The following is an 11,516-nucleotide window of genomic DNA, read 5'->3' as shown; positions in this document are numbered from 1 at the left end:
TCTTCTCCCATTCTTTCAGTTGCCTTTTAGTTTTGCTGACTGTTTCCTTTGCTGTGTGGTCCCTAACATTTTCTTAAAGTCCCTACTACTTTCCTCTGCCCTCTCCTCTCCAAAAAACTTGTTTAAAAAAAGCCAGCCATATTTACATTGTGGCCAAGTTCCAAGTGTTTCTTATTATTTCCCTTTAAACAATTGAAGTCTATCTTCATATTATTAAAGACTACTCCTAATGTGGAACTGAGGCTAAAGCTTGGAGTAGAGTTGATCAAAATCAATAAAGACCTCATCTTTAGGGGCATCTGGGTGGCTCAGTCGACTGAGCATGCAACTTCAGCTCAGGTCATCATCTCATAGTTCATGGGTTTGAGACCTGCATCAGGCTCTTTGCTGGACAGCTCAGAGCCCGGAGCCTGCTTCAGATTCTGTGTCTCCCTCTCTCTCTGTCCCTTCCTTGTTCATGCTCTGTCTCTCTCTCTCTCTCTCAAAAATGAACATTTTTTTAATTAAAAAAAAAAGAATGTAAAAAAGACCTCATCTTTAAAAGGAAAGGAAGCCTCTGTAAATGCTAGAGAAGACAAGGGCAGCCCTTTTTTCTCAATGCATTGTAAAGAGATTGAAGTCTCCTTGGAAAAAAATTCTACCTAAATTTCCCCAACATGGGGCACCTGGGTAGTTCAGTCAGCTAGGCATCCAACTTCGGCTCAGGTCATGATCTCAGGGCTTGTGAGTTCGAACCACATGTCAGGTTCTGTGCTGACAGCTCAGAGCCCGGAGCCTGCTTCAGATTCTGTGTCACCCTTTCTCTCTGCCCCTCCCCACCCACGTTCTGTCTCTCTCTCTCTCTCAAAAATAAACATTTAAAAATAATAAACTGTTTTCTCCATACAAGTATTTTAACTGTTGTAAAAAAGAAAATGTTCACAATATATGCATTTAGTTGTAAACCAGGTGATAAAACTATGTACTGTAAAACTCATTTTTAAAATACATTGTGTGTATGAGTATGCTCAGTAAAAATGGGAAATCTATGGACCAAAAAAAAAAAAAAAAAGTTTGCTCTTTCAATCCATGAACAAGGAATGTTTTTCCATTTATTTGTGTCCTCCTTAACTTATTTCATAAGTTTTCTACAGTTTTCAGAGTACAGATCTTTTACCTCTTTGGTTAGGTTTATTCCTAGGTATCTAGTTGTTTTTGGTGTAATTGCAGATAGGATCGATTCCTTGATTTCTCTTTCTGCTGCCTTGTAATTAGTATATAGAAACGCAACCAATTTCTGTATGTTGACTTTATATATCATGAGACTTAGCTAAATTCATGCATTAGTGTTTGCAATTTTTTGGTAGAGTCTTTGGGTTTTTTACATAGAATATCATGTCACCTGCAAATAGTGAAACTTTGACTTCTTCCTTGCTGATTTGGATTCATTTATTTTTATTGTCTGATTGCTGAGGGTAAGACTTCCAGTACTATGTTAAATAGTAATGGTGAGAGTAGACATCCTTGTCTTGTTCCTGACCATAGGGGAAAGGATCTCAGTTATTCCCCATTGAGAATATTAGCTATGGGTCTTTCACACATGGACTTTATAATATTGAGATATGTTCTATATATCCCTATTTGTTGAGGGTTTTTTTATCAAGAATGGATGCTGTGACATGGTGCCTGGGTGGCAAAGTTGACCATCTAACTGTTGGTTCAACTCAGATCATGGTCTCATGGTTGGTTTGTGGGATTAGGCCCCGCATCAGATACTTCATGGACAGCCCCAAGCCTGCTTGAGATTCTCTCCCTCCCTCTTTCTCTGCCTCTCCCCACTCACACACACACTCTCTCTCAAATAAATACACATAAAGAATGGATGTTGTATTTTGTGAAATGCTTTCTTCTCCATCTACTGACTTGATCATATGGTTTTTATTCTTCGTTTTATTAATGTGGTATATCATGTTGATTGATTTGAGAATATTGAACCAGCTCTGCAGCCCTGGAATAAATCCCACTTGATCATGATGAATAATTCTTTTAATGTACTAGTGGATTCAGTTTGCTAGTATCTTGTTGAGAATTTTTACATCCATGTTCTTCAGTGGGGTCTTTCTGGCTTTGAAATCAAGGTGATGATTACAGACTCATTATAGAATGAGTCTCGAAGTTTTCCTTCCATTTCTATTTTTAGGAACATTTTGAGAAGAACAGGTAGTAACTCTCCGTTAAATGTCTGGTAGAATTCCCCTGGGAAGCCATCAAGTCCTGGGTTTTTGTTTCTTGGCAGATTAAAAAAAATTTTTTTTTAATGTTTATTCATTTTTGAGAGAGAGAGACAGAGCATGAGCAGGGAAGGGGCAGATAGAGAGGGAGACACAGAATCTGAAGCAGACCCCAGGCTCTGAGTTGACAGCAGAGAGCCTTACGTGGGGCTCGAACTCATGAACCATAAGATCATGACCTGAGCCAAAGTCAGAAGCTTAACCAACTGAGTCATCAAGGCACCCCTCTTGGGAGATTTTTGATTAGTGTTTCAATTTCCTTGCTGGTTATGGGTGTTCCAATTTTCTATTTTTTCTTGTTTCAGTTTTGGGAGTTTGTATGTTTCTAGCAATTTATCCATTTATTCCAGGTTGTTGGCATATACTTTTTCATAATATTCTAATTGTTTGCAGTTCTGAGGTATTGGTTGTGATCTCTCCCTTTTTATTTGTGATTTTAATTTCTTGGGGTCCTATCTCTTTTCTTTTTGATAAGTCTGGCTAGAGGTTTGTCAATTTTATTAATTCATTTGAAGACCCAGCTCTTACTTTCATTGATCTGTTCTGGTTTTATTTCTTGTTTCTACAGTGTTTATTTCTACTCTAGTCCTTATTATTACCCTTCTTCTGCTGCCTGTAGCCTTATTTTCTGTTCCTTTTCTAGCTCCTTTAAGTGTAAGGTTAAGTTGTGTATTTGAGACCTTTCTTTCTTCTTGAGGTAGGCCTGTATTACAATATACTTCCCTCTTATAACCACCTTTGCTGCAATCCCAAAAGTTTTTGACTGTCATGATTTCATTTGCTTCCATGTAATTTTTTATTAGGTCTTTAATTTCCTGGTTAACCCATTCATTCATTAGTAGGATTTTCTTTAACTTCCATGTATTTGTGGTCTTTCCGAATTTTTTCTGGTGGGTGACTTCAAATTTCATAGCGTTGTGGTCTGCATATATGCACAGTATGATCTCAGTCCTTTTGTACTTGTGGGGGGTTGATTTTATCTTTTTTAAAAAGTAGGCTTCATGCCCAATGCAGGGCTTGAACCCACAACACTGAGATCAAGACCTGAGCTGAGATCAAGAATTGGATGCTTAACTGAATAAACCACCCAGGATCCCCATGTGGAGGGTTGATTTATGAACCAGTATGTGATCTATTCTGGATATTGTTCCATGTGTACTCACAGAGAATATGTATTCTGCTGCTTAAGGATGGACTGCTCTGAATATATTTGTTGAGTCCATCTGGTCCAATGGATCACTGAAAACAATTGTTTCCTTGCTGATTTTCTGCTTAGATGATCTGTCCATTGCCGTAAGTGGGATGTTAAAGTCCCTTACTATTATTGTGTCATCAGTGAATTTTTGTTATTGATTTATATATTTGGGTTCTTTCAAGTTGGGGGAATAAATACTTACAATTGTTAGGTGTTCTTGATGGACAGACCCCCTTAATTATGATATAATGCCCTTCCTCGTCTCAAGTTGTGTCTTTGGTTTAAAATCTACTTAAAATTGGGTATAAGTATGGCTACTCTGGCTTTCTTTTGCCATACATAAGCATGATAGATGGTGCTCCATCCCCTCCCTTTCAGTCTGCAGGTGTTTTTAGGTCTAAAATGAGTCTTCTAGGCTTCTGTGAAGATGGCGGCATAGGAGGACACTGGGATCACCGCATCCTGGGGATCACTTATATTCCAACCACACCTGCCTAAATAACCCAGAAAACCGCCAGAAGACTAGCAGAACAGACTCTCCAGAGCCAAGTGTAGACGAGAGGCCCATGGAAGAGGCTAGGAAGGGCGGAGAGGCGGTGAGTGCTACACGGACTGGTGGGAGGGAGCCGGACGGAGGGGCAGCCCGCCGGCAAAGCAGAGCCCAAGTCTAGCTTGCAAAAACGGAGGGGCCGGGTGGAATGTGTTCTGATAGCAAGTGGGACTTAACATCCGGAAGGTTATAAGTTAACAGATCTGCTCAGAGAACGGGAGGGCTGGAGGACAACGGGAGGGAGAGTTGTTGAGCCCCGGACAACAGAGCGCAACTTGGCGGGGAACAAAGGCGCTCGCCAGTGCCATCTCCCTCGCCCATCCACCAGCCAAAATACCAAAGGGAACCAGTTCCTGTCAGGGAACTTGCTTACACCACGTAAACACCCAACGCTTCTGGGATCCAACCCTCTGGCACGTCTGACTCTCTCTCAGTGCTGCAGGGCTCCTCCAGAAGCGGATTTCCGAAGGAAAAGCAAGCTGAGCCTGCCCCTCCTGCCCCTGTGCACCGCAGCTAATACGCCAGATTCCCAGCACCACCAGCCTGGCAGTGTGCAAGTAGCAAAGACGGGCCACGCCACCCCACAGGGAATCCCGCCCCTAGGAGTGGGGAAGAGAAGGTACACACCAGTCTGACTGTGGCCCCAGCGGTGGGCTGGGGGCAGACATCAGGTCTGACTGCGGCCCCACCCACCAATGCAAGTTATTCAAGACAGCACAGGGGAAGTGCCCTGCAGTTCCGCACCACTCCAGGGACTATCCAAAATAATGAAACGGAAGAATTCACCTCAAAAGAATCTCCAGGAAATAACGACAGCTAACGAACTGATCAAAAAGGATTTAAACAATATAACAGAAAGTGAATTTAGAATAGTAGTCATAAAATTAATTGCTGGGCTTGAAAACAGTATAGAGGACAGCAGAGAATCTCTTGCCACAGAGATCAAGGGACTAAGGAACAGCCAGGAGGAGCTAAAAAATGCTATAAATAAGCTGCAAAATAAAATGGAGACGACCACAGCTCGGATTGAAGAGGCAGAGGAGAGAATAGGTGAACTAGAAGATAAAATTATGGAAAAAGAGGAAGCTGAGAAAAAGAGAGATAAAAAAATCCAGGAGTATGAGGGGAAAATTAGAGAACTAAGTGATGCACTAAAGAGAAACAATCTATGCATAATTGGTATTCCAGAGGAGGAAGAGAGAGGGAAAGGTGCTGAAGGTGTACTTGAAGAAATAATAGCTGAGAACTTCCCTTTTCTGGGGAAGGAAAAAGGCATTGAAATCCAAGAGGCACAGAGAACTCCCTTCAGATGTAACTTGAATCGATCTTCTGCATGACATATCATAGTGAAACTGGCACAATACAAGGATAAAGAGAAAATTCTGAAAGCAGCTAGGGATAAACGTGCTCTAACATATGAACGGAGACCGATAAGACTAGTGACGGATCTCTCTACTGAAACTTGGCAGGCCAGAAAGGAATGGCAGGAAATCTTCAATGTGATGAACAGAAAAAATATGCAGCCGAGAATCCTTTATCCAGCAAGTCTGTCATTTAGAATAGAAGGAGAGATAAAGGACTTCCCAAACAAACAAAAACTGAAGGAATTCATCACCACTAAACCAGCCCTACAAGAGATCCTAAGGGGGATCCTGTGAGACAAAGTACCAGAGACATCACTAAAAGCATGAAACCTACAGACATCACAATGACTCTAAACCCATATCTTTCTATAATAACACTGAATATAAATGGACTAAATGTGCCAATCAAAAGACATAGGGTATCAGAATGGATAAAAAACCAAGACCCATCTATTTGCTATCTACAAGAGACTCATTTTAGAACTGAGGACACTTTCAGATTGAAAGTGAGGGGATGGAGAACTATCTATCATGCTACTGGAAGTCAAAAGAAATCTGGAGTAGCCATACTTATATCAGACAAACTAGACTTTAAATTAAAGGCTGTAACAAGAGATGAAGAAGGGAATTATATAATAATTACAGGGTCTATCCATCAAGAAGAACTAACGATTATAAATGTCTATGCGCCAAATATGGGAGCCCCCAAATATATAAAACAATTACTCACAAACATAAGCAACCTTATTGACAAGAGTGTGGTAATTGCAGGGGACTTTAATACCCCACTTACAGGAATGGAGAGATCATCTAGACCATGGTCAATAAAGAAACAAGGGCTCTGAATGATACATTGGATCAGATGGACTTGACAGATATATTTAGAACTCTGCATCCCAAAGCAACAGAATATACTTTCTTCTCGAGTGCTCATAGATCATTCTCCAAGATAGATCACATACTGGGTCACAAAACAGCCCTTCATAAGTATACAAGAATTGAGATCATACCATGCATACTTTCAGACCACAATGCTATGAAGCTTGAAATCAACCACAGGAAAAAGTCTGGAAAACCTCCAAAAGCATGGAGGTTAAAGAACAGCCTACTAGATGCATAGGGGCACCTGTACCCCAATGTTTATAGCGGCACTCTCAACAATAGCCAAATTATGGAAAGAGCCTAAATGTCCATCAACTGATGAATGGATAAAGAAATTGTGGTTTATATACACAATGGAATACTACGTGGCAATGAGAAAAAATGAAATATGGCCTTTTGTAGCAACATGGATGGAACTGGAGAGTGTGATGCTAAGTGAAATAAGCCATACAGAGAAAGACAGATACCATATGGTTTCACTCTTATGTGGATCCTGAGAAACATAACAGAAACCCATGGGGGAGGGGAAGGAAAAAAAAAAAAAAAAAAAGAGGTTAGAGTGGGAGAGAGCCAAAGCATAAGAGACTGTTAAAAACTGAGAACAAACTGAGGGTTGATGGGGGGTGGGAGGGAGGGCAGGGTGGGTGATGGGTATTGAGGAGGGCACCTTTTGGGATGAGCACTGGGTGTTGTATGGAAACCAATTTGACAGTAAATTTCATATATTAAAAAATAAAAAAAAAATAAAATAAAAAAGAACAGCCTACTAAAGGATGAATGGGTCAACCAGACAATTAGAGAAGAAATTAAAAAATATATGGAAACACGCGAAAATGAAAATACAACAATCCAAACGCTTTGGGATGCAGCAAAGGCAGTCCTGAGAGGAAGATACATTGCAATCCAGGCCTATCTCAAGAAACAAGAAAAATCCCAAATATAAAATCTAACAGCACACCTAAAGGAAATAGAAGCAGAACAGCAAAGACACCCCAAGCCCAGCAGAAGAAGAGAAATAATAAAGATCAGAGCAGAAATAAACAATATAGAATCTAAAAAAATTGTAGAGCAGATCAATGAAACCAAGAGTTGTTTTTTTTGAAAAAATAAACAAAATTGAAGCCAGACTTCTCACAAAGAAAAGGGAGATGACCCAAATAGATAAAATCATGAATGAAAATGGAATGATTACAACCAATCCCTCAGAGATACAAACAATTATCAGGGAATACTATGAAAAATTATATGCCAACAAATTGGACAACCTGGAAGAAATGGACAAATTCCTAAACACCCACACTCTTCCAAAACTCAATCAGGAGGAAATAGAAAGCTTGAACAGACCCATAACCAGCGAAGAAATTGAATCAGTTATCAAAAATCTCCCAACAAATAAGAGTCCAGGACCAGATGGCTTCCCAGGGGAGTTCTACCAGATGTTTAAAGCAGAGATAATACCTATCCTTCTCAAGCTATTCCAAGAAATAGAAAGGGAAGGAAAACTTCCAGACTCATTCTATGAAGCCAGTATTACTTTGATTCCTAAACCAGACAGAGACCCAGTAGAAAAAAGAACTACAGGCCAATATCCCTGACGAATATGGATGCAAAAATTCTCAATAAGATACTAGCAAATCGAATCCAACAGCTTATAAAAATAATTTTTCACCATGATCAAGTGGGATTCATTCCTGGGATGCAGGGCTGGATCAACATTCGCAAATCAATCAATGTGATACATCACATTAATAAAAAAAGATAAGAACCATATGATCCTGTCAATCGATGCAGAAAAAGCATTTGACAAAATTCAGCATCTCTTCTTAATAAAAACCCTTGAGAAAGTCGGGATAGAAGGAACATACTTAAACATCATAAAAGCCATTTATGAAAAGCCCACAGCTAATATCATCCTCAGTGGGGAAAAACTGACAGCTTTCCCCCTGAGATCAGGAACACGACAGGGATGTCCACTCTCACCGCTGCTGTTTCACATAGTGTTGGAAGTGCTGGCATCAGCAATCAGACAACAAAAGGAAATCAAAGGCATCAAAATTGGCAAAGATGAAGTCAAGCTTTCACTTTTTGCAGATGACATGATATTATACATGGAAAATCCGAGAGACTCCACTAACAGTCTGCTAGAACTGATACATGAATTCAGCAAAGTTGCAGGATACAAAATCAGTGTACAGAAATCAGTTGCATTCTTATACACTAATAATGAAGCAACAGAAAGACAAATAAAGAAACTGATCCCATTCACAATTGCACCAAGAAGCATAAAATACCTAGGAATATATCTAACCAAAGATGTAAAAGATCTGTGTGCTGAAAACTATAGAAAGCTTAGGAAGGAAATTGAAAAAGCTACAAAGAATTGGAAAAACATTCCGTGCTCATGGATTGGAAGAATAAATATTGTTAAAATGTCAATACTACCCAAAGCTATCTACACATTCAATGCAATCCCAATCAAAAATGCACCAGCATTCTTCTCGAAGCCAGAAAAAGCAATCCTAAAATTCATACGGAACCACAAAAGGCCCCAAATAGCCAAAGTAATTTTGAAGAAGACCAAAGCAGGACGCATCACAATCTCAGACTTAGGCCTCTACTACAAAGCTGTAATCATCAAGACAGCATGGTACTGGCACAAAAACAGACACACAGACCAATGGAATAGAATAGCAAGCTGAGAACTAGACCCACAAAAATATGGCCAACTAATCTTTGACAAAGCAGGAAAGAATATCCGATGGAAAAAAGACAGTCTCTTTAACAAATGGCGCTGGGAGAACTGGACAGCAACATGCAGAAGAATGAAACTAGACCACTTTCTTACACCATTCACAAAAATAAACTCAAAATGGATAAAGGACCTGAATGTGAGACAGGAAACTATCAAAACCCTAGAGGAGAAAGCAGGAAAAGACCTCTCTGACCTCAGCCACAGCAATTTCTTACTTGACACATTCCCAAAGGCAAGGGAATTAAAAGCAAAAATGAGGGGCGCCTGGGTGGCTCAGTCGGTTGGGCGTCCGACTTCGGCTCAGGTCATGATCTCACAGTCCTTGAGTTTAAGCCCCGCGTCAGGCTCTGTGCTGACAGCTCAGAGCCTGGAGCCTATTACAGATTCTGTGTCTCCCTCTCTCTCTGACCTTCCCCCATTCATGCTCTGTCTCTCTCTGTCTCAAAAATGAATAAACGTTAAAAACAATTTTTTTAAAAGCAAAAATGATCTATTGGGGCCTCATGAAAATAAAAAGCGTCTGCACAGTAAAGGAAATAATCAACAAAACTAAAAGGCAACCAACGGGATGGGAAAAGATATTTGCAAATGACATATCAGACAAAGGGCTAGTATCCAAAATCTATAAAGAGCTCACCAAACTCCACACCCGAAAAACAAATAATACAGTGAAGAAATGGGCAGAAAACATGAATAGACACTTCTCTAAAGAAGACATCCAGATGGCCAACAGGCACATGAAAAGATGCTCAGCATCACTCATCAGGGAAATACAAATCAAAACCACACTCAGATATCACCTCACGCCAGTCAGAATGGCCAAAATGAACACATCAGGAGACTATAGATGCTGGAGAGGATGTGGAGAAACAGGAACCCTCTTGCACTGTTTGTGGGAATGCAAACTGGTGCAGCCACTCTGGAAAACAGTGTGGAGGTTCCTCAGAAAATTAAAAATAGACCTACCCTATGACCCATAGCACTGTTAGGAATTTACCCAAGGGATACAGGAATACTGATGCATAGGGGCACTTGTACCCCAATGTTTATAGCAGCACTCTCAACAACAGCCAAATTGTGGAAAAAGACTAAATGTCCATCAACTGATGAACGGATAAAGAAATTGTGGTTTATATACACAATGGAGTACTACGTGGCAATGAGAAAGAATGAAATATGGCCCTTTGTAGCAACGTGGATGGAATTGGAGAGTGTGCTGCTAAGTTAAATAAGCCATACAGAGAAAGACAGATACCATATGTTTTCACTCTTATGTGGATCCTGAGAAACTTAACAGAAACCTATGGGGGAGGGGAAGGAAAAAAAAAAAAAAGAGGTTAGAGTGGGAGAGAGCCAAAGCATAAGAGACTCTTAAATAAAACTGAGAACAAACTGAGGGTTGATGGGGGGTGGGAGGGAGGGGAGAGTAGGTGATGGGCAGTGAAGAGGGCATCTTTTGGGATGAGCACTGGGTGTTGAATGGAAACCAATTTGACAATAAATTTCATATATTAAAAAAAATAAAATGAGTCTTCTATAGGCATCGTGTAGATGGGTCTTGTTTTTGTTTTGTTTTGTTTTGTTTTGTTAATCCATTCTGATACCCTATGTCTTTTTATTGGAGCATTTAGTCCATTTACATTCAGGATGATTACTGAAAGATAGAAGTTTTGCCATTGGGTTACCTGTAAAGTTGGTGTTTCTATTGATGTTCTCTGTTCCTTTCTAGTCTTTGTTGCTTTTGGTCTCCCCCTCTTGCCCCCTGCCCCACTCAAAGAGTCCCCTTTAAAATTTCTTCCCTGATTGGTTTAGTGGTCACAAACTCCTTTAGTTTTTACTTGTCTGGGAACTCTTTATCTCTCCTTCTATTCTCAATGACAGCCTTGCTGGATAAAGTATTCTTTTTTTTAATCAAAAGGAATAACAAGCGAATTTATTATTTACTTATTACTGTATTTGTCGCTTGATAGATATCATGTAACCATTACTTTTATTAATATGTAATACACTTAAATATAAATGGCACAAAAAATGAATAAAACATAAATGTGACTATATATATATTTCCAAAGTTTATATCCATTAAAGAACCTCAGAATTAATCAACAGATTAGTACTCTATTCCTGTTTTGATAGTTGAATATATTTTTCTTTTTAGTCTGCTATCTTAAGAGGCTGTTAAATTATAAAGTAGGTATCGTAAAGACAGTAATTTTGTGATCAAGAAAAAATATTTAAAGAATTTTGAGTGGGGGCACCTGGGTGGCTCAGTTGATTGAGCCTCTGATTCTTGATTTCAGCTCAGGTCATGATCACATGGTTCATGATATACAGCCCTGCACTGGGGACTGCCTGTGATTCTCTCTCTTCCTCTCTGCTCCACCTCGCTCATGCTTGCTTGCTCTCTCTGTCTCTCTCTCTCTCTCAAAATAAATAAACAGGGAGGAGCTGTTGGATAAATAATTTTTATGTGTTGGAATGTTAAATCTTGATTTAAACCCTG

The 11,516-nt window shown here is 39.7% G+C and overlaps 1 protein-coding gene across 1 annotated transcript in view; it reads right to left on the bottom strand.

Annotated features, from left to right (window-relative positions):
* The window catches only part of NIPA1 (NIPA magnesium transporter 1), an 84,441-nt gene that overhangs the window by 20,791 nt on the left and 52,134 nt on the right, over nucleotides 1–11,516 (bottom strand). The window lies entirely within an intron of this gene.

This window comes from Panthera leo, chromosome B3 (genome assembly GCF_018350215.1).
Source record: "Panthera leo isolate Ple1 chromosome B3, P.leo_Ple1_pat1.1, whole genome shotgun sequence".
Classification (NCBI taxonomy): Eukaryota; Metazoa; Chordata; class Mammalia; order Carnivora; family Felidae; genus Panthera; species Panthera leo.
The sequence above is the reverse complement of the archived record's forward strand: the minus strand, read 5'-3'. Positions and strand labels throughout refer to the sequence as shown.